Consider the following 22,232-nt stretch of genomic DNA (forward strand, 5'->3'; position numbering starts at 1 on the left):
TTATCTTGAGATGTCACATATCCAGAGTGAACTCATTACTGTCTGGATCCATGTGTACCATAGATGAAACAATATATAAAGACTCATCAGTTTCTGTAATAAGTGTTGTTGCAGTTTCATAACATGATGTTTCAAATGTACTTGTTATTTGAGTAAAAACAAAGGTTTTAGGTCAACATCCATATATTGAAATAGCTGTATATAATAGTAGTATGATACACATTCAGGTGCAGGATACTTGAAATATGGCACTCTTATTTATATAACATCACACATAAATAGAAGAGTTTCTTATTTAAAATTATGTAATGTCAAACAAAACATATGTTAGCTGTTTCATACAATATAGTATAATATTTTATTCTCTTCATTTTCTTGATATTTTGTAAACAAAGGATGTCTTAAAAACTATATTTTGGAATAAAACAGAAATTATGGCTCTTAAGACTAACATTTGAATAAAAAATATTTTTATTTTCAGGTTTACAGACATATAATACTCTCAACAAATGAAACTTAAGTACTTGTGTAACTTGACATGAAAATTTAGTTATTTTTCCATTATTAGACATTTAAAATGAGATCATTCACATTTACATCAGTCCTTAGTTTTTAATTTTTCTCTCTTAATATACAGCACTGTTCATTCATCCAGTTTATTGGATGATTTGGAATGTATTAAATATATTGCCATATAAGCAGAAATAATGTCTAAAACATTATTATGACTTGTGTTGGCCTGTGTCCTCTCTTCTATCATTCGTGAATAATGAAGACACGATTAATTGTATGTGAGGGCCAGTCATTTGAAAGTGAAGAGAAACACACAAACACTGTATGTTAAGCACTGGAGAAAGAATACAACAGTGTAGTTTTTCATGACAACATTCTTAAATAAAAGCTTTACAGTACTCTTGTCACATCAGATTTGTATTCAGTCTCAATTTTTCAGCAACTTCCTCCATCATCATCGTGAGGAGATTTCAGTAGTGTGCTAGTTACTTTATATAGTTGACCAGATTATGTGCAGGAGGCATTATGAAGTCACAGAACTTTCATATGCTACAAGAGATTATGTCTGTATTTATGACTGAAGAACATTGTTACCAATTCTGATTTTGCTAGATAGTGGATGACTCTGTTTATTTTTCTGTTGGCTTTCAGTATTAAGCATCCATTCCCAAGCAGTACTAATGCTGTAGCTGCTGTCCTGGTTAAAGTTTTTGTTGCACATTCTGATCTCAATTGCTTCTTTAATAATAGAATCTCGATAGGTAGATGCATGGAATAATATTTCCATTTTATCAATCATATTCATATGTATGTTCATAAGGATGTATTTGGCCACAGCAGATTTGTCGAAATGTGGCATCAGTACTCTGAAATCATTTGTACTGACTGACCAGTGTAACTGCTACTGAAAGGCAGCAGAGAAATGTGTTGAGTCATCAATCATCAAATGAAATAATCATAACTACCAGTATTCTTCAGTCATAGGCATCAACATAATCTCTAATAGCGTATGGAAATTTCATGACCTCTCCATGACATAATTTGACTAATTAAATAAATTACCTAATGGACTAACAAAATCTCCTGATGATGATGAGGAGGAGGAGGAGGAAACTGTGAGACATTTGAGACTGAATACACATCTGATGTGTCAAGAACTCTGTGAAAAAATTTTGCAGTTGTAGAAGGAATCCATCAGAAATGCACATAGGTAAGAACAACATGCACACCTTAAAAAGTTTTCTTTATAAACAACCATGTCATTTACACATTCCTTTAAAATATATCGACAATTTATGAAAAGAGTATTATGAAGACTATCTAATAAAATAATGACTAAAACTTAAAATACAGTCAACAGTGAAAGTTATAACTGACTACTAAAGTTTTTTGTAGGGCTGAGATCAATAAAAACAATGGAAAAAGTAACAAAACTGATGTCAGATCTCAAGAAGAGAAGCTAAAAATAAATATTAATGATTTTGCAAACAGAAGTGGAGCATTTACTTGCCAACTGCCAAAATATGTTCTCAGGACTGGGAAGCATAGTAATTCAAAAATACAGCGATTCTCTTGCTTTCTTTATTTTGTAAAGTAACCATAGTTCTAACAACTTTTTTCAGTATTGTACCCTTCGACCCTGGACCAGTTGTTCATGGTAAGTAGATATTCACCTCTTGTCACAAATGTTTTCAGAAGAGGTGGTTTATTATTGAGGCTATAAGCATATGAATGGTAAGAAGAAAATAATTTCATGTAGCTTACATGATGAAAGAGAATACAGAAGATATTCTTGAGAATTCAAACAGTGCTGTAAAACAGATTAAATTCAACGTTCTGTGAAGGTAACATAGCACTGCTGGAAAGAAGCCACCGAGTAGTCACGGTGATTATAATTAAACCTGAACATGTTTTCTAAAATAAGTGAAGAACAAATAAAAATGAGTACAATCCTCAAAATAAAATACACATGCAAGGGACATGGAGAAATGAGCAAATATTGAGGAAAAGAACAAAAAACTTGCAAAAATACACACTCATAATCACAACTGAGTTGTCATTTTCAGATCTGTATTCAGAATGTATCCTTACAGATCCATACTTTACTTATGTATTGTTCTAATGATCATCTGTTTCATGCATTTATCTTGCACTTGTCAATTAATTGCTCTCCTACAATGCTCATCCTCTAGATATCTACATCATTCATCTGTTGCAAACTACCTCTTTGTGTCTCTGAATTGATAATGTGTTACATATTTACTTTTGTAACTAAGTTTGATCCTATGTTATGCCTCAGGTAATTCTTTTTTGAGCCAAGAGTGTATGTGATTAAACTGCATATTTCTGTGCTTTGTATTTATCCATAACTGTTCAGAAAAATTGCCTTATTTATGAAATTTCAAAAAGGAAAGTTAATTTCCTCAAATTGTTATTAGTCATATAACAACTTACATTTTGATTAAGTACAACCATTTAAATTACTTTTAGGTAGTGTGAAACTTCATACAAATTATGCCATCATGCAGTCACTTTGGGCTACTTGTGATACATTTTTACATAATATGAAATCAATTTACTGTATTTTTGGTCTGATATTGAGCATATATTGATTATTTTCATTCGTATTTAATTATTCTTTCTATTTCCCAAGTTACATTACTGATCTTTTAATAACCTGAAAATAAATTCATTTTTGGAACTAATTTCTGATATTGATTGTGTTTGTTCCTATTATTATGTGTGTATTCACATAACAACAAAGCCCATATACTTAAGTTAAATATTATTTACAATCAACAATGTATACATAAGCTGATACTCAATGGCTTACATCAAATTATGGAAAACAACAGTATCACTGCAAAATTATTGTTCCCCTCTCTACCTGTAAAAGAACAAAACAGTGTACAGTATTATTTACTGAACTTCAATACAAGCATAAAAATACTGTTGGCACTTAACATACTTGAAGAAGAATGTTCTCTCTTCACTTGCAGTTGCTTCTTGTTTCGAAATTATTTTCAGGTTAGAGTAGTTTACTTAGGAATTTAACAGACATAAATGCAGTCTCTATTACTTTTTCTCTCAGTAAAAGTATCAAACGAAGTGTAATTTATGTGTTCTGTAGCAGACAAGTGCTCAATGCATGAATAGGATTTCATAATTGAGATGAAATCTTTTTATTCTGTAGCAAGTATACAGTACTTCTGTGAGATTATAAGGGTGTGCAAATAGGGGCTCTAACCAGGATTCCTGCTTTTCAAGAGCAGTTTAATACTAGCTGCACCCTCTGAGAGACACCTTGCAGACTTACTCAAAGCCTCAGCTTGCTGCAAGTTCTCTCCAAGGAAGGTCGCTGTAGAGTTTGGAATGTGCAGAGAAGAACTGGTATTAGTTTGAAACTTAAGAGTCAGTCCATGAGGCAAGCTTGAATGGTGTGATTGTTAGTTCATTGCAAGCAAAAGAGTAGGATCTTGGCTCAGGCCAAGGTCTGACAGGCAGTTAATTTTTAGTGAATGTTCAAGCACATTATTGTCATCAACATTCTCTTTTTCTGTTGAGACTCACATTGTGTGCTGCCACCCCATCTTCCTTCCCACCCCTCCACACTTGCGTACACATTCATGCATACACTTATCAGCAGATCCATCCAGACAGTCACACAACAGGATTTGTACATGTTATTTAAATGGGTAGGAGAACAAGGATCTCCAAAATAAACCACAACTTTTTGAGATTATATGAACAGGGTTGGTGTGGAGTCTAGGACTAGACATAGTTATATCAATATTTGATTAAGAATTATGGCAGTATCAATCATTTATATTATTAACAGACAATTTTTGCAGCATAACTGTGATACTAATTGTTGTTGGGAAGTAAGTGCTGTACTTTTTTAAAGATATGCTTCATCACAGAGAATGCATTAGCTATGTTGACCTATGTACTCCACATGAAATGGTACACCAAAGCTTCATTGCCGATATTGCTACTTGTCAGTAACCGTATTGTGAAAAATGCACCTTAGAGAGCTGGAAATGGATGTCAGTGAAGACATCAAGATATTAATAACAAGATAAATTAAGCTGCAAAAAAGTTTTAAGCTTGTTAAGCCATATTTTTATCCTTGCTTAGTTATGGCAGATACATATATGGTACTTGGGTAGTTAACTTACAACCATGAAAGTTATTACCACAGTAAGGTTGTTACTTCCATAACTTACGACTTTGCAGTGGTATGGAGCAATTTTTTATGACATTATGTTACTTGGATGACTGTGTAACCAGAAGTTGTCACACGGAATATTTCTGAGAGGAAGCAAGCTGGCCTCTGAACGTAATGCGTCTGATAAATGGGTCACTATGAGTAATATAGTAATGTACACATTTGATAATTGTGTTGTTATAAATTACATATTCTCACTCAAGACATGAATTCTTGTTTTATGTAACTATTTCCTACTTCAATCATCATTATGGTTTGAGGATAACTTGGTTAAGTCAGAACCAGTGATGTGTAACAAAAAGTATAAATTTTAAATTTTTGCTGTTAAGACAATCTTTTAACATCCATAAATTATAAATTTAAAGAACACAGTATAAAAACAACAGCCTGGATATAAAAGTGGGTGTTTATAATGCTACATTGTTTAATACACCATTAATATAAAACTACAAAGAATGATGTGACATAATCAGATGTGACAAAATTTCCCACCCTGAAATTGTGACTTTTTATACTGGTATCTCAAAGGAGAATTTTTACAGAGGTCAAGTAAATACTTAATAACACATATTAAATGCTGGTAGTCTACAGCCAAAATGATATTAAACACAGGACAATTGAATATAAAAAACAAAAAATGTAAGAAAGACATCATAGGAAGGAACCTGTACACAAAATAGTAATATGGGTCTTGTCTTTAAGCACAGACCTGTAAAACTATAAAGACACCAATTGGAAATAAAAATTCTCTGAACATAGCAACAAGACTTTTATATAGTTAGAAGAAACACAATTATTACCACTTAGATATGTACAAAAATATTCATAAAAGCATCCCTTTTACATTATTTCTGCAGTTTTGTCTTAAATTATAATCACAACTATTTTCCTTGTTAATATGCACTACTAATACTGAGGCAATTTCTTTCTTACAAACACAACAAGTGGTATGTAAAAGAAAAAATGTGACAATTGGTTCAAAAAATGAATATGACTATTATCAGATTTGTATAACAGTTAATACTAATATGATTAGAAAGGAAATGCAGCTATTGGTCAGAAATTTGCCAAATGATACCTTGCATGCAGACCATTAACGGCAGCATAAAAAGCATATACTTAAGAAGTAAAAGACCTTTTTATGCAGCATGATTTTTGGAATCTTATCTGCCCATTTCATATAATTCTTTGATCCATCTTCTACAAGTCAAGTATTGCTACATTTTTAAGCAAATAGAGAAATAAAAGGTAATTTCTTCTTATCCTTATTTTATTAATAGTTTGATGATGGATCCTTTGTTAGAAGTAGTTTGCAATTGTGAATGAAGGCAATGTCAACAGTAATCAGGTACTTAATATGCTACCACATATTATTAAGAGCTTTTTATGAATATGAAGTTAGCCATAAGATTCATGTCAGTGATTTATGAAATTATGACAAAGCAAAGTTGAGACTGTCTTTGTCTTTAGTTCCTAAAACTGATTTCCATTGTCTAACCATACTGTCTGTTCTGTTTTCAGGATATACATAGTAGGTCATATAAATTAGATACAAAAAGGTAATGTAACTCTCAAAAAGATTCATTACTGCTGTAATTCATTCCTCCAAACATGCTAAAATGGCAGGTAGCCATAATAGGAAATTTTTGCAGGTATGCCAACAGGGACTTTCATTTTTATTTCATTCTGAGAGCCCCTGTGTGGATATGACAATATTATTTCTGAGTGTTTCTTAAAAAAAATTACAGTGTTACATTAAAATATGGGTTACACATGTCCAATTCCTTTATAGTATACTTTACTTTATTCTCTAAGGACCTATGTGCAAAATTAAATGAATGTGTTTATGCAGTAAACACTGCATTTTAACTACAAATACCAAAATATACTTGGAAACTAACAGTTCTTATACAGTTGCCATCAGCTTGAAGTGTATATGTGAGGTAGATTTGTTCTCATCTTGTGCAAAATTTACAATTCATTACTGTATTTTTGTACCTTCCAGTTTTGACTTCTTTCATAATAATACCAGTGTCATACTCAGAGCTACTTAAGTACATATAAGCTGTCTTATGACTGTAGTTTCACATAATATGCCATCAGCTCAGTTCTGTACCCACCAATACTACAAATCAAAGGTATCCTGTACCTTTCATAACTTTTACATTTGAGAAACACTGTAAGCTGATGTATAATCTGCTGTTTAATATAAGGGTTTCCGGATAGCTTCTCATCAGACTCTGTGAATTTTAAAAGGAACTAAAAAAGTTTAGTACTCACTTTAGTGGGATGACAATACAATATTACAAGAGATTCATTAAGGTGAAATGATTAGATCTGTGAAAAAAAATTGATCGCATACATTGTCTTTAACAGACAATTAAATTGGCCGAACGTAACACATTACACAGAACTATTAGTTTCAGACATGAGAAGTTTAGCACACTGACAGATTATTGCATTATTGTGTTAATCTAGTATCCAAATGTACTGCTCATTTCAGATTTAAAATTATTGCCTTACATATAAGGAACATGACAGTTTAAAATTGTAGTGCTATTTTTACCAGACATCTGTAGCTGAACATGGGTATTTCTGGTTGGAGATCTAACAGTTCATGATGTAGCCCATCAGTGATTATGATTTTCATAAAAGTGTTGGCCCTACTGTTCACATCTGCAAAATTTTGTTGCACACTATCAGACATATTATCATTCAAAGTCCACGTGTAGTTGCAATTTATTCATGCCACGTGAAGCAGCAGTTACATAATGTCTGGTAGAGAAAGATGGAAGCATAGCATCTCTCTGTCCTTCTATAAGGAGAATTTCCAAATAGCTTTATCTTGAGTTTTCAGACAGAAATTTTTTTGGTGGAAATAGTAACTGTACTATTTGTTCGTCAATATTCTGTCAGTGTACATAATGATGTGAAATTAGTAATTTTTGTGTAGACTGTGTCATTAATTACATGACTGTTTAACTCAAACATTTCAAGAAGCACAAATGATGATGATTGAACAAACTGAAATTGTTCATTTAAATGAAACTGTGCGCATCCTATTTCAAAATATTCCTTTCTTGAACATTCCAAAAAAATTGTCTGTTATCTCAAAATTGTGGCCATAATTGACAACTACTTTATTTCCTGTTATCGTTGTATTTTCCATTGTGTTCAGGTCTCTTTCTTTCCTCACTCATATCATTTTGTGCCATTAACCTTGTTTCTCTGTCTTCTCTGCACTGGTAGTTATTTTTTCATTACTCTTCTCATCTTTGTGGCTTGGGATTCTTCTTCCATTATGTTACTCAAAAAACTATGATCCATTGTACTTCTCTAATCTTTTTTCATATATGTTGTTTTCAGTATCATCACTAATCCTTTTCCAACTTACTTCCTTTCAAATTTTATTTGTATATACAACTTTGCTATGTATCAGTTAACATCCTATCCTTTGTGGAACTCATATTTACTTCAGATGTTGAATATATCTTTGTTTGCACCTTTTTATCCTCCTTCACATTGCTTCAAATTCTTATATTTATATCAGTTTCATACACATGAATGGATAAAGTGATACAAGTATGGAAACATGAATGAAACCTATTAAATAATGAATGAACAATAAAATGAACAAAACGTAAGAATTAATTTGTCATTTAGTGGTCTTGGTACCAGTAAATGTCAGGCAAAGTTTTCACACAATTTTTACATAAATGCGATTGACCCAGAACTATTTTAATTTCTCTTGTGTCATTGATAGATGCAGATTTTCAAACAGTCCTGCTGAGACCAAATAGTCTGAGACTTAATGACATCAGTACACCATACAAAAAGTGGACAAAATGATAACAAGACTGTTGTGGCTTATAGTGGAATGTGTCTTTTTTATAAAAGTCATTTAGGAATAATATGTACATGCAGACTCAATACATCAAAGCATTTGCAACGAAGTTCCAATACACACTTGCATATTTACACAACATTTTGGAACAATCTTAAAATTTGTAAATGGTGCTCTCTACAATGAGGTTTGTTGATAACATGCAGCCACCAAGTTTAGAAACTCAGCAGTTATTGTAACAACCATAATAGCAATACTGCTCATTAACTGGGTTTCTTAACCCAGAAGATCAGCATACATTTGGCAACATCTGAGAGTAGGTGTTCATTATATAAAAAAAAACTACTGGAACTCATCATCAGAACTCAGAAGTGTTGTTTTCTCATTGTAGTTTGCACTGATAGTAGAGACTCGCTGACCACCAGATAGTGAAGTATGTCTGCGTGAATTAGCTAGTCCCATTCCTAATACAGGACCGTAACCATTAACACCATTACCATTTCCACAACCTGCCAAAGAGGGATCATCTGGATCATAACTGCTGACACGAATGCCACGCTGTGAGTCTGAGCCTCCTGTAACACAATGTATCATAGCATCAATATACAGCATTATATTCTGAATATTTGAATCAGGTACACGTGTTTGAAAGAAATTAGTACACACCATTTCCTGGTTGTGTTTTGAGTATAAGAATGTCTCACCTGCAGATAAAGCAGTGTGCATGAATGAAATCTGTTGCCCAATTTGTTCTACACTGAGACACTCTAAGAATGCAACACAAAATTGCCAGTTTTCACATTACACTCTTCAGCTGCAATCTCCTAGCAGTTCACCATGCTGGTGCAAGCTCTGTATGAGAATGAGCTTCTACTACTAACTCTCTCTTGAAAAATGTGGATACATGAAACACTATTGCTCTTATCTTTTTGTGTTTTCTTTCTGTCACTAATAACAAAATAGCAAAAGAAGTAGAATTAAATGCATTCTAACATGGAAATGATTCTAAACTCACAACACACACTTCATAAATAGTTTAAAGACAGAACTGACAGAAATTTGCAGTTGATGGATGCATGGTGTAGCATATATTGCATCTCTACCAGTCTTTGATTATGCACATCATCTATGGTACTTAATTATTTAGTTAACAATATTAGGGAAAGAATAGATTGCTGTTCACCATAAATATGCCACAGTGAGTTGCAGACAGGCACAATGAAAAGACTGTTATGCATTTAGCTTTCAACCAAAATCATCTTCAGAAAAGAAAATACACACACACACACACACACACACACACACACACACACACACACACACACATATATATATATATATATATAAAATAGAGGGAAACAATCCACGTGGGAAAAATATATTTAAAAAGAAAGATGATGAGACTTACCCAACAAAAGCGCTGGCAGGTCGATAGACACACAAATAAACACAAACATACACACAAAACTCTAGCTTTCGCAACCAACGGTTGCCTGACGAGGCAACCGTTGGTTGCGAAAGCTAGAGTTTTGTGTGTATGTTTGTGTTTATTTGTGTGTCTATCGACCTGCCAGCGCTTTTGTTGGGTAAGTCTCATCATCTTTCTTTTTAAATATATATATATATATATATATTCATACAAAGAAGTACAACTCATGCAGGTCAGACCAGAATGCAAATGTCCCATTGAATGAAAGTAGTAGTCCGGATTGGGTGGAGAAAGGGGGAGGGATAGCAGGGTACGGGTGTGTTTGTGGGGGGGCGGGGGGTTAAGAAGAGCACTGTCTAGCAGAGTGTACAGGAACTACCTGGAAACATGACAAACATGCTAGTCACAGCAGTAGGAGACTGTGGGGCATGGAGGTTGGGAGGGGGAGTGAAAAAGGTGAGGAGCAGGAAGGAAGAAAGAAAGACAGCCAGGTGCATTGGTGGTGGGTGATACATAGTGTGGGTGAGGGGACATGAACAGGGAGGTGGGAAAAAAAGGAACAAAAAAGGAGAGGAACAGGGAAAGACGAGCAGATGCATTAGCAGAGGATTACAAATAAACAGGATGGGAGATGAGAGGGAGAAGGAGGACTTTGTGGGGACAGTAGATTACCATAGGTCGAGGCCAGGATAATTTTGGGAGTGGAGAATGTGTTGTAAGGATAACTCCCACCTGCGCAGTTCAGAAAATCAGATGATAGAGGGGAGCATCTAGATGGCCTAGGCTGTGAAGCACGTCATGTTCAGCTGCATGTTGTGCCATGGAGTGGTCTATCAAGGTCTTGGCTACAGTTTGGTGATGGCTGTTCATCCTGGTAGACAGATGGATGGTAGTCATACCAATGTATAAAACTGTGCAATGACTGCAGCAGAGCTGGTATATGTCATGACTATTTCCACAGATGGCTCAGCCTCTGATGGGGTAGAATAAACCTGTGACAGGACTGGAATTGGAAGTGCTGGGTGGATGGATTGGGTAGATCTTTCACCTGGACCTTCCATAGGGATGGCAGGTGTTGATATGCCGGTACTGTTGGTGGTTGGTGGATTTTATTGCAGCTGTTGTAATGCTGGTACTGTTGGTGGTCGGTGGGTTTTGTGTGGTCAGAAGTGTGGATGGAGCCATCAGAGAGCCCAGGTCAATGCCCAGAAAGGCGGTATACTGTGTTGATGAGGACCAGGTAAAGCGGATGGGAGAGAAGTGTTGAAGTTGTGAAGGAATGAGTTTAGGGTGTCTTAGAGGATCACAAGAATATCATTAAAGACCTGAACCAGACCAGGGGTTAGGGGTTTTTGGGGGCTAAACAGGCTGGTAATGGAGGGTCCCATGCAGGTGCCCATGGCTGTGCCACGGATTTGTTTATATAACTTCCCTTCAAAGGAGAAGTAGTAGTATGCTAGGATAAAGTTGGTAAGGTGTATGAAAAATGAGGTAGTGGGTTCTGAGTCTCAAGGATGGTAGGAAAGGTAATGTTCAACAGTGGCTAGACCATAGGCATGAGGGATGATGTAGTATAGGGAAGTGGCATCAACAGTGACTACTAGGAATCCAGAAGGTAAAGGGGTGGGGATGATGGAGAGTCGGTGAAGGGAGTGGTAGGCATCTTTGATGTGAGAGGCTAGATTTTGGGCAGTTGGTTGGAGATATTGGTCACTGAAAGCCAAAATTCTTTCAGTGGGGTACAAGAACTAGCTACAATGGGTCATCCAGGATTGTTGGGTTTGTAGATTTTTAGAAGCATGTAGAAGGATTTCTAGGATAGTATCACCCTGGCAGAATTTATGGGTGGGGGAGTCAGATAACTGGCAGAAGCCTTCTGCCAGGTAGTCACTGTGATTCATAGTGATAGTGGTGGGACCTTTGTCTGCAGGTAGGATGATTTGGTCAGGATGTGTTTTGAGGTTGTATTTGGCTGTCCTTTCTTCTGCTGAAAGGTTGGTATGACCACCAACCAGCTGTCCACCAGGATGAATGGCCACTGCCAAACTGTGGGTGAGAGGATGGTAGACCACCCTGTGGCATAACATGCTGCTGAACATAATAAACTGCTGAACATAACATACTTGATTCCAATGGCTGCATCTGGATTGTCCCTCTGCCACCAGCTTTCCTGAAATGTGCAAATATGAGTTATCCTTACATTTTTTGTTCCCAAAATTATCCCAGCCTCAGCCTATGTTAATCTACTGTCCCCACATCCTCCACCCAATACTTCCTGCCCCTCTGTCCTATCACATCCTCCCTGTTCATGCCCATCACTCACACTGTGTGCCACACTCTACCAATGCATCCACCCATCTTTCCCCTTTCCTCCTCCTCTCCTTTTCCCCTTCCCCAACTCCTGGCCTAATGGCTTCCGAATGACACACACACACACACACACACACACACACACACACACACACACACACACACACACACACACACATGACCGCAGTCTCAGGCAACTGAAACCACACTGCGAGCAGCAGCACCAGTGCATGATGGGAATTGTGACTGGGGGAGGTAAGGAGGCGGCTGGGGTGAGGAGGTGGAGGGATAGTATGGTAGGGGTGGAAGACAGTGAAGTGCTGCAGGTTAGACAGGGGCAGCAGAGAGGTGGGGAAGGGGGGGGGGGGGGGGAAGTAGCGGAAAAGGAGAGAAGTAAAAAGACTAGGTGTGAAACACGGAAGGAGCTGGCTGGGTGAGGACAGTGACTAATGAAGGTTGAGGCCAGGAGGGTTACGGGAATGTAGAATGTATTGTGGGGAAAGTTCCCACCTGTGCAATTCAGGAAAGCTGGTGTTGGTGGGAAGGATCCATATGGCACAGGCTGTGAAGCAGTCATTGAAATGAAGGATGTCATGTTTGGCAGAGTGTTCAGCAACAGGCTGTCCGCTTGTTTCTTGGCCACAGTTTGTCAGTTGCCATTCATGCAGACAGACAGCTTGTTGGTCCTCATGCCCACATAGAATGCAGCACAGTGGTTGCAGCTTAGTTTGTAAATCACTTGACTGGTTTCACAGATAACCCTGCCTTTGAAGGGATAGGTGATGTCAGTGACCGGATTGGAATAGGTGATGGCAGGAGGATGTATGGGTCAGGTCTTGCATCTAGGTCTGTTAGAGGGGAATGAGCCATGAGGTAAGGGTTTGAGAGAAGGGCTTGTGTAGGGATGGACGAGCATATTGTGTAGGTTCAGTGGACCACCAGAACACCACTGTGGGAGGGGTGTGGAGGATAGTGGGCAGGGCATTTCTCATTTCAGGGCAGGACGAGAGGTAATTGAAACCCTGGCAGAGAATGTAATTCAGTGGCCCCAGTCCTGGGTGGTACTGAGTTACGAGGGGAATGCTCCTCTGTGGCCAAACGGTGGGACTTCGGGAGATGATGGGAGACTGGAAAGATAAGGCATGGGAGGTTTGTTTTTGTATCAAGGTTGGGAGGATAATTACAGTCTATGAAGACTTCAGTGAGACCCTCGGTATATTTTGAGAGGGACTGCTCTTCACTGCAGATGTGACAACCATGGGTGGTCAGTCCCTTCTGTACATTCTAGGCACCCCTACCTCTCATCATGCCCTAAAATGAGAAATGTCCTGCCCACTATCCTCCACATCCTCCACACCTCTCCCACAGTGGTGTTCTGGTGGTCCACTGAACCTACACAATATGGTCGTCCATCCCTACACAATCCCTTCTCCCAAACCCTTACCTCATGGCTCATTCCCCTGTAACAGACCTAGATGCAAGACCTGACCCATACATCCTCCTACCACCACCTATTCCAACCCGGTCACTGACATCACCTATCCCTTCAAAGGCAGGGCTATCTGTGAAACCAGTGAAGTGATTTACAAGCTAAGCTGCAACCACTGTGCTGCATTCTATGTGGGCATGAGGACCAACAAGCTGTCTGTCTGCATGAATGGCCACTGCAAACTGTGACCAAGAGACAAGTGGACCACCCCGTTGCTAAACACACTGCCAAACATGAAATTCTTCAGTTCAGTGACTGCTTCACAGTCTGTGCCATATGGATACTTCCCACCAAAACCAGCTTTTCTGAATTGTGCAGGTGGGAACTTTCCCTGCAATACATTCTACATTCCCACAACCATCCTGGCCTCAACTTCCATTAGTCACTGTCCTCACACATCCAGCTCCTTCCTTGTTCCCATGCAAGCACTACACAGGTGTCATCAGACCATCACACCTAGTCTTTTTAGTTTTCTCCTTTTACACTACTTCCCCCCTTCCTCCCCACCTCTCCCCTGCTCCCGTCTAACCTGCAGCACATCACTGTCTGCCATCCCCACCATACTATCCCTCCCCCTCCCCACCCCAGCCTCCTCCTTAGCCCCATGCAGTCACCACACCCATCATGCACTGGTGCTGCTGCTCACAGAGTGAAAAAAAAAAAAGGCTCTGAGCACTATGGGACTTAACTACTGAGGTCATCAGCCCCTAGAACTTAGAACTACTTAAACCTAACTAATCTAAGGACATCACACACATCCATGCCCGAGGCAGGATTCGAACCTGCGACCATAGTGGTTGCACGGTTCCAGACTGTAGCGCCTAGAACCGCTCAGCCACACCGGCCAGCTGCTCACAGAATGGTTTCAGTTGCCTGAGACTGCAGCCGCGCGAGCGCGTTTGCATTCGCGTTTGCGTTTGCGTGTGTGTGTGCGTGCGTGTGTGTGTGTCATCTGTTGTTGACGAAGGCTGTAATGGTTTAAAGCCTTAGGTAGATCTCGTACAAAGACAGAGAGATAACGTGTGTAGTAAACAGAAAAGAGGAGGGAAGAAGATGTGGGACAAAAGTATTTATGTAAGCTGTGATCTGGGGGTTGGTGAATGTTAGGTACAAGTTGAAGAATTTGAAATGTTGGAGTATGTAAGGACTTTAAAAATGAAGGGGTAAAACAAATTCCGAGATTCCTGCTGCTCTTATTCACACAATGCTTAACAAAACGATATGAAACAGTATTGGTTTATGACGAACTGTCAACAACAGCTACGAGTGATGAGACTACTGTTTGCAAGTTGCAAAAGTGAGAAACACAACTTTTTAAAAAAATTTTCTCCCTTTCAACTATGCCTAACTCACTTTTTTCATCAACAGCTGAATAGTAAGTACTCCTCTTCTGTCTCATGTTATGTTAATAATCTGGGTTCTGTGCTTTGTTTTAAATGTGTGTCTTAACACATGCAGCCCCCCCATGAACCATGGACCTTGCCGTTGGTGGGGACACTTGTGTGCCTCAGTGATACAAATAGCTGTACCGTAGGTGCAACCACAATGGAGGGGTATCTGTTGAGAGGCCAGACAAACGTGTGGTTCCTGAAGAGGGGCAGCAGCTTTTTCAGTAATTGCAGGGGCAACAGTCTGGATGATTGACTGATCTGGCCTTGTAACACTAACCAAAATGGCCTTTCTGTGCTGGTACTGTGAACAGCTGAAAGCAAGGGGAAACTACATCCGTATTTTTCCCTAGGGTATGTAGCTTCACTGTAGGGTTAAATGATGATGGTGTCCTCTTGGGTAAAATATTCCGGAGGTAAAATAGCTCCCCATTTGGATCCCTGCGCAGGGACTACTCAGGAGGACATCGTTATCAGGAGAAAGAAAATTGGTGTTCTACGGATCGGAGTATGGAATGTAAGATCCGTTAATCAGGCAGGTAGGTTAGAAAATTTAAAAAGGGAAATGGATAGATTAAAGTTAGATATAATGGGAATTAGTGAAGTTCAGTGGCAGGAGGAACAAGACTTCTGGTCAGGTGAATACAGGGTTATAAATTCAAAATCAAATAGAGGTAATGCAGGAGTAGGTATAATAATGAATAAAAAAATAGGAGTGCGGTAAGCTACTAAAAACAGCATAGTGAAGGCATTACTGTGGCCAAGATAAACATGGAGCCCACGCCTACCACAGTAGTACAAGTTTATATGCCAACTAGCTCCGCAGATGATGAAGAGATTGATGAAATGTATGATCAGATAAAAGAAATTATTCAGATAGTGAAGGGAGACAAAAATGTAATAGTCATGGGTGACTGGAATTCAGTAGTAGTAAAAAGAAGATAAGGAAATGAAGTAGGTTAATATGGAATGGTAAGAAATGAAAGAGGAAGCCACCTGGTAGAATTTTGCACAGAGCATAACTTAGTCATAGTTAACACTTGGTTCAAGAATCATAAAAGAAGGCTGTACACATGGAAGAAGCCTGGAGATACTTGAAGGTTTCAGATAGATTATATAATGGTAAGACAGAGATTTAGGAACCAGGTTTTAGATTGTTAAGACATTTCCAGGGGCAGATGTGGACTCCGACCACAATCTGTTGGTTATGAACTGTAGATTAAAACTGAAGAAACTGCAGAAGATGGGAATTTAAGGAGGTGGGATCTGGATAAACAGACAGAACCAGAGGTTGCAGAGAGTTTCCGGGAGAGCCTTAGGGAACGATTGAGAGGAATGGGGGAAAGAAATACAGTAGAAGAAGAATGGGTAGCTTCGAGAGATGAAATAGTGAAGGCAGCAGAGGATCAAGTAGGTAAAAAGACGAGGGCTAGTAGAAATCCTTGGGTAACTAAAGATACATTGAATTTGATTGATGAAAGGAGAAAATATAAAAATGCAGTAAACGAAGCAGGCAAAAAGGAATACAAACGTCCCAAAAATGAGATCGACAGGAAGTGCAAAATGGCTGCGCAAGAATGGCTAAAGGACAATTGTAAGGATGTAGAGGAATATCTCGCTAGGTGTAAGATAGATCTGCCTACAGGAAAATGAAAGAGACCTTTGGAGAAAAGAGAATCACTTGTATGAATATCAAGAGCTCAGGTGGAAACCCAGTTCTAAGCAAAGAAGGGAAAGCAGAAAGGTGGAAGGAGTATATAGAGGGTCTGTACAAGGGTGATGTACTTGAGGACAATATGGAAATGGAAGAGGATGTAGATGAAGATGAAATGGGAGATATGATACTTCGTGAAGAGTTTGACAGAGCACTGAAAGACCTAAGTCAAAACAAGGCCCCAGGAGTAAACATTCCATTAGAACTACTGATAGCCTTGGGAGAGCCTTCCTTGACAAAACTCTACCATTTGGTGTGCAAGATGTATGTGACAGGCGAATTACCCTCAGACTTCAAGAAGAATATAATAATTCCAATCCCAAAGAAAGCAGGTGCTGACAGATATGAAAATTAGCGAACTATCAGTTTAATAAGCAACGGCAGCAAAATACTAACATGAATTCTTTACAGACGAATGGAAAAACTGGTAGAAGACGCAGTGAAAATCAGTTTGGATTCCGTATAAATGTTGGAACACGTGAGGCAATACTGACCCTACGACTTATCTTAGAAAATAGATTAAGGAAAAGAAAACCTATGTTTCTGACATTTGTAGACTTAGAGAAAGCTTTTGACAATGTTGACTGGAAAACTCCTTTCAAATTCTAAAGGTGGCAGGGGTAAAATACAGGGAGCAAAAGGCTATTTACAATTTGTACAGAAACCAGATGACAGTTATAAGAGTCGAGGGGCAAGAAAGGGAAGCAGTGGTTGGGAACGGAGTGAGACAGGGTTGTAGCCTATCCCCAATGTTATTCAATATGTATATTGAGCAAGCAGTAAAGGAAAGAAAAGAAAAATTCCGAGTAGGAATTAAAATCGATGGAGAACAAATAAAAACTTTGAGGTTCACCAATGACATTGTATTTCTGTCAGAGACAGCAAAGGACTTGGAAGAGCAGTTGAATGGAATGGACAGTGTCTTGAAAGGAGGATATAAGATGAACATCAACAAAAGCAAAACGAGGATAATGGAATGTAATCAAATTAAGTCAGTTGATGCTGAGGGAATTAGATTAGGAAATGAGACACTTAAAGTAGTAAAGGAGTTTTGCTATTTGGGGAGCAAAATAACTGATGATGGTTGAAGTAGAGAGGATATAAAATGTAGACTGGCAATGGCAAGGAAAGTGTTTATGAAGAAGAAAAATTTGTTAACATCGAGTATAGATTTGTGGCGACGTCATTTATCCACTGCGCCAAAAACAGCGGGTGAAAGCTGCAGCTGATAGATATTTATCTTTGCCGTAGTCGGCTTGGTTATGAGTTGTTTATTCGTGTTAGTTTTTGATCTGTGCTTGGAAAATAAAATGTTTTCTCGTCTCATGAAAAAGATGTTACTTCATAAAATATAAAGGCTCCCATAGTGGTGACCCCGAAAAATCGTAGCAGAAGCATAAAGAAAATATATATACCGATGAGAATAATGAATTCAGAGACAAAAGCATGGGGCAGTGGAATCAAGATTGAAGACTACAGTCTGTTTGACCAAGGATCACGGTCCACGCTCTTGCCACAAAACGGAACGACAGATGTTAATGCAAAAGATGGGAGTACCTACGCGCGACACGGAAATGTTAAGCTTTCCGCGTTCTGGCCGACGCGCCCCCAGCTTTGGTTTACGCAGGCTGAATGCATATTTCGGCTGCTTGGGGTGTCTAACAACATTGATAAATTTAATATAGTGGTTTCACATCTAAATTTAGAAGTGATAGAGCGAGTAGAAGAAACCTTGTCACAACAAAATTACTTTGTGCTAAAGGAAGCTCTCATACAGCATTATACGTTGTCACCAGATTTGCGTCTACAAAAAATTTTCGCATACGAAGATTTGGGCGACAAGACTCCGTCACAAGTACTCAAAGCCTTACGTACATTAGCCGGCCCGGAACTCCTACCTGAAGAGTCTTTACGTCTAATACGGCTTCGTAAACTTCCTGCCAACATCCATGCCATCATTGCAGCAGAAACAGACTTACCATTGCAAGTCTTAGCAAAAAAGGCAGACACCATCACAAACACCTTTACTGAAGTTTCTGCATGTTCCAAATTCAACTACAGCCAGGATAGTGGCCCAAGAACGTGTAGTGTGATGGAATCTGACGTCAGTGAGCCAGGAACATGCAATAATACTTCCCAACAGCAGTGCTCATCGACCGAACCCACCATACAGCAACTGGCAGCACAAGTGGCAAAACTCAATGTGCAAGTAACTTCACACCAGCAGCAGCTACGAAGTCGCAGTTGGAAAAGACGAAGAAATGCTATCCAACAGGATTTGACAGATCAATGGTAACATTGACGCTTTGGTAACATTGCCCGTAAATGTATTCAACCCTGCAGCTACCCAAACTTAAGAGGCGGGCGTTAAAGGGCGCTAACGTTTGTCAACAACAACATAGGTGCCCGAGTTATAGCATGATCCAAAGAGGTGAAAACGCCACGGTATCTGCAGTCAACCAATCACACCGATTGTTCATGTTGGACCTCTCTTCAGGTGAGAAGTTTCTAATTGACACAGATTCAGAAGTCAGTGTTTGTCCAAGAAAGAGAGGTGGTATACTCACGACAACAATGCAACATGTGCTGACTGCGGCAAACAATTCCAGAATATCTACCTATGGTGAGAAAGAGTTGGCATTACATCTGAATTCCAACTTCCATCCAAAATGGACTTTTGGGGTTGCTGATGTGCCGAGTCCTATAATTGGAGCGGACTTTTTACGGAACTACTGACTTATGCCCAACCTGGTTAACTGTCATTTGGTGACAGTTCCCACAGAAGGGATATTGCCTACTGCGTCTTCCACGTCGGTTCAAGTGCAGTGTGATGTGCTCGTGTCTTTCCGCACGAAGATTTCCGGCTCCTCTATCGCGTCATCCACATCGGGATATTGTGATACGATTTCGTACCCGCAACTAAGCGGGGCGCACACATGTGTGTCATGCAAGAAGACACCCGACAGTCGTAACGATTCGTATACTGCAGCCAATATCAGAGCACTGTCGGAGGAATCACTTTTTCGTAAACTGCTTCAAGACTTTCAGCACTTACCAAACCCGTCAACGCAACCAGGAAATGCAGACACAATACTCAACACCACATCAGCACGACACAAGGTCAACCTGTTGCCTTCCGCCCGCGGCGTCTGCCTCCAGAGAAGCTGCTCGCGGCGCGAGCTGAGTTCGACAGACTTCTAAAAACAGGTATTGTAAGTAGGTCCGATAGTTCATGGGCATCTCCAATTCACATGGTCTGTAAAAAAGACAATTCATGGAGAGTATGTGGAGACTACAGGGCACTCAATGCCCACACAATTCCCGACCACTACCCAGTACCCAATGTGACTGATTTTAACAGTACGATTAGCAATGCCAAAATATTTAGTGTGATTGATTGCGCCAAAGCATTTTCCCAGATTCCCATGGCTCCATCTGACATTATAAAAACAGCAGTTATCACACCATTCGGTTTGTTTGAGTACAATTTTATGCCATTTGGCCTCAGAAACGCTGCCCAAACATGGCAAAGATTCATGCATGAGGTGCTTCGAGAATTACCATTCGTATTTTGTTATATGGATGACATTTTAGTATTCTCTGGTTCTGTATATCAGCATGTCGAACATCTGCGGCAGCTTTTCCGCCCTCTGACAGAGTATGGCATAATTATTAATGAAACAAAGTGCACGTTTGGAAAACGCAAGGTTAAGTTCCTGGGATATTTGGTTTCAGCAGCAGGCCTGTCACCTTTGCCTGAGTGGGTTGAAGCAGTACAACAGATGCCCCTTCCCACAACTTACAAAGGACTTCGCAGATTTTTAGGCATGCTCAACTATTACAGACGTCACTTACCTAAATTAGCTGCCGCCCAAGAGCCACTCACAACGTTACTTGCAGGTAAAAATACAACAGCAAATCGTAAAATTCCATGGAGTCCAGATGCTGAAGCAGCTTTCCATGACTTAAAGAAATGTCTTTCTGGGGCAACACTACTGGGACATCCAAGATTGAGCACTCCTTTAGCGCTCATGGTTGATGCGAGCCAAACAGCAGTGGGTGCAGCGCTACAGCAAGAAGTTGATGGCAGATGGCAGCCGCTCGCATATTTCTCTAAAAACCTGACTCGACAGCAGCAAAAATGGAGTGCTATTGACCGTGAGTTGCTTGCTATTTACTTAGCCATAAAGCATTTTCGCACATCTGTCGAAGGGAGGCACTTTGCAATTTTTACCGATCACAAGCCGTTAGTAGCTATATTTCAACGAGACACAGAACTCAATTCACCACGTCAGTGCAGGCAAGTCAAGTACATTGCACAGTTCACAACTGATGTGCGTCACATTTCAGGAAAAGACAACTTGGTCGCAGATTGCCTGTCTAGGAATTGTGCCAGTTTAAATTCAATTCGTTGGACCGAGTTAGCGTCTAAACAATGAGAAGATCCTTTCTTGCGCCATCTAATAGAGGAACAGAGAACTGCGCTGCAGCTCAGACGTGTGTCTGTCCCAAATGTTCCAGACAGAATTTGGTGTGATGTAGCAAAAGGAAAGGAGCGACCTTACATACCAGAACAATATCGTCGCGAGATTTATAGTGCACTACATAACCTATCACATCCAGGAGTATGAGCTACAGCCAAGTTAGTTTCCTCCAAAGTAGTGTGGCCTGGAATACAAAAAGATTGTCGTGCATGGGTGTGTGCATGTCTAACATGCCAGCGTAATAAAATCAGCAGACATGTCTTTGCACCTATTGCTGACTTCCTGACGCCATCTGCAAGATTTTCACATATACATGTGGACATTGTGGGCCCGCTATCATGCTCTTCAGAAGAACGCTATTTGCTCACAATCATTGATCGTTTTACCAGGTGGCCAGAAATAGTTGTAATACAAGACATTTCTGCAGAGTCAGTTGCAAAAGCACTGTTGCATTCATGGTTCTCCAGGTTTGGCGTTCCGCAAAACATAACAACAAGTCACGGAAGGCAGTTTGAAAGCCAACTTTTCAATGAACTTTTACTACTGTGCGGGTGCAACCACCTACGCACCACAAGCTATCATCCATCTAGTAATGGAATGGTGGAACGACTACACCGCACGCTCAAAGCTGCATTAATGTATAGTTCCACTTCATGGCCTGAAGCACTACTGCTGGTCCTACTCGGATTGAGAACGGCCGTGAAGGAGGACTTACAATGCTCTTCTGCAGATTTGGTTTATGGCGAGCAATTGAGGGTTCCTGGAGAATTTATCGTTCCATCATCTACACAGCCGTTCGCCCCTGAGCTATGCACGCAATTCGCGAGACAACT

Source organism: Schistocerca cancellata, chromosome 3 (assembly GCF_023864275.1).
Source record: "Schistocerca cancellata isolate TAMUIC-IGC-003103 chromosome 3, iqSchCanc2.1, whole genome shotgun sequence".
Classification (NCBI taxonomy): Eukaryota; Metazoa; Arthropoda; class Insecta; order Orthoptera; family Acrididae; genus Schistocerca; species Schistocerca cancellata.